The sequence below is a fragment of the Galeopterus variegatus genome, unplaced genomic scaffold (genome assembly GCF_000696425.1).
Source record: "Galeopterus variegatus unplaced genomic scaffold, G_variegatus-3.0.2 Scaffold5242, whole genome shotgun sequence".
Taxonomy (NCBI): Eukaryota; Metazoa; Chordata; class Mammalia; order Dermoptera; family Cynocephalidae; genus Galeopterus; species Galeopterus variegatus.
The window spans coordinates 120,458-125,318 of NW_007731353.1; positions in this window are offsets into that span (position 1 = coordinate 120,458).

The window sequence follows — 4,861 nt, forward strand, 5'->3', positions numbered from 1 at the left end:
ATCCATCTTCTTTTCTTTTTCACCTTCATTTTAGTCCATCCGGGCTGTTTGAACTCCATAGACTGAGTGGCTTATAAATGACAGAAATTTGTTTCTCACGGTTCTGGAGGCTGGAAGTCCAAGATCAAGGCGTGGCAGATCAGTGTCTGCTGAGGCCACTTTCTGGTTCACAGATGGCCTCTTCCTGCCGTGTCCCCACACGGTGGGAGGGAGAGGGAGCTCTCCGGGGCCTCTTGTACTAATCACGTTCACGTTCACGGGGGCTCCACTCTCGTTACCAATCACCTCCTGGAGGTCCTGCCTACGAATTCCATCCCCTCGGGGGTTAGGATTTCAAGCATTCAGTCTACAGCACCTTCTCCTCCTTTAGATCTTAGCTTTGAAGCCACCTCCTCCAGGAGACCTTTCCCCGGCCACCTGTCTAAAGCAGCCCTCCTCTTCTTTCCTCTCTGTCCTCGCACGCTGGCTTTGTCCTTTGTGACGGTTCTCCCAAACCAGAAGGATCCTGCTGCATACTTGCTCCCTGGCCTGAGATGGGCTCCCCTGTGCACTGCGGGGAGGACTGGCCTCGAACGCCACTGTATCCCCGGCCTGCCTGGCACTCACACCCGCCGGTGCTCACCCAGACGCTGAGCCAGCCTGAAGTGGCACCGGAAAAGCGTGGGAGCGTGCGCGGGTCTCAGAAAGCCAGGCTCGGGTCCTTGTCTGGCCGTGATGGCAGGTTCTGGGGACTGCTTTCCCTTCCCTCCCGTCCCACAGAACGAGTGTGTTCTAGACCCTGAGGGGCGCTCCTAGGTGAGTGACTGCCTTTCTCGTCCTTTGTTAACTGAAGGGATCATGCAGCCCCATCCTAAATAGCACATACTAGGGACTCTGTGGTGAACAGGACAGACGCAGTCCCTGCCCTGTGGAGTTCCTTCGAGTGGGAGCGTCATGGGGACAAACAGCCAGTGAGCAATGGACGCATCTCCAAATAGCTAGAGCTCGCTCGCCGCAGGTGCTGGGCAGGGAGCTGGCGAGGTAAAAGAGCGGCGGCAGGGCTGCTGTGCCCCGGGGCTCAGGGAAGCCTCAATGTCCTCACTAGGGAGACCAGAAGGGGACCCAGCCCCTCGCTTCTTGGCCTGGCTCTGCCTGGATCACTCCCAGGTCGAGGAGGAGACCAGAGGGTCAACACCGCCCCCGAATGCCCCATCCGGCTTCCAGTGCTGCAGCAACGCAGCCGTCCCCAGCCCCGCCCATGGCAGCAGACAACCCGGGGGCCTCTTGGAGCAGGCAGGAGGCCTGTGTTGTTCCAGCCCCTGCCTGGGCACAGGGACGGCAGAGGACCCACAGCTGGTCCCCAGGGGTCCCGAGCATCCCCAGGTTTTGCTGCTCTGGGATGACCCCATGAGTGAGGTGACCCTGCCTGGAAATGGGGAAAGAGGAGAGGAAAGGAGCCCGCTTTGACTCTGATTGAGGGGTGGGCAGAGAAAGGCAGAGCTACCAGGCAGACAGTCAGAGCCTCCCATCCAGGCAGGGGCTGGGGCAGCAGCCTCTGCTTGGGCACAGCCACACTGTGCTCATTCAGGACATTCGTGCCGAGCGCCACTGTGAGTCAGACGCCACTGCAAATGCTGGCGATTCACAGCGGACTAGACAAGCAAGACTCCTGCCTTCTCACGGGGAAGCAACACACAGTAACACGAGTCGTTTTCACTTCTGGTAGTCATCAGTGCTCCAGAGAGAGCAGAGCTGGGGAAGAGTCGGGGGCCGGGCGAGGGCCCTCTGAGCTGTGGTGCTGGAGCAGGGACCTTAGTGACACAAAGGAGCACATCCAGTCTTGGGACGAGCCTCTGGGCAGGGACAGCGAGGGTGGAACGAGTGAGGAAGCAGCCCATGTGGCTGAAGCCGATGGAGTGGGGGACGGTGGTGGGGGACGGATGGGGAGGCAGGCTGGGCAGAGCTGGGGTGTCTGCAAAGTGTGATCGTGAGCCCTTGAGGGCTCTCAGCACAGGAGGGACACAGTCACATTCGAGTCTTAAGACGGTCATTTGGCTGCTTCGTGTGTGGAGGCGGGGAGGCCTCTGGGAGGAGCTCGAGAGCCGTGGAGTTGGGGAGCAGTGAGAAGCGGGGGGCTCAGCCCCACATCCTGAAGGTGAGGCCCAAGGCAGCGTCACTGGCGTGAGCGAGGGGCGCGAGGGGGAGAGCATCAACTGTGCCACCTGGTTTTTCTGGTCTGATCAACTTTCCGCTGGGAAGACTGAGGGAAGAGCAGGATTTGAGGGAGAAAACCAGGAGATCTGATTTGAATCTGGAAAGCTTGAGATGCTTATGAAAAACAACTTTGGGAAGATGTAGGGTTTGAGAGTAAGTTCGGGAGTCATTCGTGCCCGGGTGGTATTAAAAGCCCTGGTCTGGACGAGACCACCCACCGAGGGAGAGGCACCTGCTGGGGTCATGGTGGCCGCATTTGGAGGCCCAGAGGCGGAGGCAGCAGGAGACCTGGGATGGTGGCGAGCTGGAAGCAGACCAGAGGATGGGGAGCCTGGGCCCGGGGACAGGGGATTCCAACAGGCAGTGAGGGGCCACCTGGATTAAATGTCACGACAAGGCCACGCGAGCTGGGTGCTGATTGCTGCTTGTGGACCCGGGAGGACTCAGGCCTTTGATGGCCTTTGGCAAGAGCGGTGTTGGTGGGAGGCGTGAACGAAAGGGAGCCCCGACCCTGCCAGCCTCTCGGGGACGCTCTGCCCCAGGAAGCAGAGAAGTCAGGGCAGGTAGTTGGGGGCGATGTGAGGGCAAAGGATGTTTTTTATTTTTTAAGGTGGGAAATATTATAGAATGCTTTTCTGAGGATAGGAATGAACCAGGAGAGAGCAGAGGATGAGAAAGAGCGGGACAGTGGCTGGGAGTGTCCTGAGCAGGCCCTGGCACAGGCCATCCCCGCGGGACCAGAGGGGAAGGAGGTACAGGGCCAGGTGGGAGCCGCCAGTGCACGTGGTGGTGGGAAAGGGAGGTCACTCTCTACCAAATGTCTCTTCTCTTTGGAAGAAAAATATCTACAAATATTCCTTTCCTCCCAGAGAGCTTCTTTCCTCTTCCTCTGCTTGCTTTCTGGAGTCTCGAGTAAGGCCGCATTGTTTTCTCTGTAAAGAGAAAGCTCCTTGCCACCTGTCTCTCTCCCCCTCAATTTCCTGTCCCTTAAATTCAGCTGGAGACCTACAGACGTTTTCGTTGACAAACTTGTCTTTTTCTCATTTGTAGAGTTCTAGAGGGTCAGAGCTGGAGGGGACCTCCTTCTGAGACCGTCCATGCATCCCACGCCCTTATTTCATGTAGATTGGGAGCCTGTGGCTGGGAGGGACAAGGGACTGGCTCCATCTGGCCAGGACGTTGACATGGACGCTGCGGTGGCTGAGGTCGGGTCCCGTCACTGTGGCGCTGCTGGCACGCCTCTCTGAGCCTCATCTGCACCTGGCATGCTTCTCCCTGTCACTTCATCGTACCCGTCCCAGTCGAGGCCCAGGCTGCCCATCTACCGATAACTCCAGGAGTAGGATGGGGACGATTCCTGACAATCCTCGGCAAAGATTTGCATTTTGCAAGTGAATACCTCGAGGGACCGAGCACCAGGAGTGGAGATCCCACATCCTGGTGACTAAAGCAATGTGATTGCCTGACAAGGGGCCCTGGGAAGGCCATGAATGCTACAGTTCCTATTTGATGGTGGTAAACTGAGGCACAGAAAAGGAAAATGTCCTTCCAGCCACCCTTCAGTGGACACAGTCTTTCTGTCCTGGCTTCGTGTCTGCTGTCTGTCCCTTAGTGATTCTTGAAGAGCTTTTAAAGGTAAATAGAAAAAGACAGTAGAACAATCTGCCCAGCAGACTTGGCTAACTTCTGTTTTTCCTTTTGGTTTTCATCAGCCGAGTGCCCTGGCTGACCCTGTGCCCCAGGGAGGTGGAGCACAGCCGCCCTCCGAGGTCGCCCTGCAGAGGTGGGGCTGGTTGCCGAGGCCGCTCTGTGGCAATGCTGTTTCCCTGTTGGTGGCACTGGTGGAGCAGGCCCTATGAGGTCCGGCTGTCCAGCCATTCCCTTTCCCCAGCGCAGGGTCGCCCCTGGAGGGTGCTGACCCCTAAGGCCCCTGCAGAGAGCACAGAGTCAGGGGCTGTGTTCCAGGGGTCTGGTTCCACTTTTGGTATCCATCTGTCTGCAGGGAAATAGACTAAATCTCCGGATCCTTCTGCCTCATCACGTCCTGATTAAAGGGCTGAGGTTTCAGCCACTCCCCAAATAAAAATAAGGAGAGGGGGCAGGAGATGCCATGACGAGGTGAGAACCCCAGGCAAGGCTCCCCTAAGAATGAGCTGCCCTGCAGCAGAGCGGCCAACAGTGTCAGTTCCCAGGGAGAGCTTCTGAGCTCCCCAAAGCCAGGAGCCCTGTACTCGCCCCTGGGGAAGTTTCCTGCCACCATGGCCAGCTACTCCTGCAGGGTGACCCTCACATACTGGCCAGGATGGCAGTCACAGGATCTTGTCCTGACTCATCCCTAGCAGATAGATGCCCTGTGGATCTCTTTAGTAAGAGCCTGCAGCTACCATGGCCCCTGTGGGCGGGGCGGGCCGGGGTGAGCGGTAGAACCATGCCGTGGGGCACAGGCCAGCGTCAGCTACTGGGAGCTCTGGGGCCCCATGGGACAGGGAGCAGAGGCTGCCAGGGAGTCCAGGAGTGAACTGGGAAGGGATACTCTGCCTCCATGGCTCCGTCAGCCTGGAAGAGGCCGGAGGAGACCAGCTGGACTGGCTCTTCTCCAATCACCACTTATTAGAATCCCCAGGGATGCCTCAAAAGTACAAATTTCTGGGCTCCACCTAGAAATTCA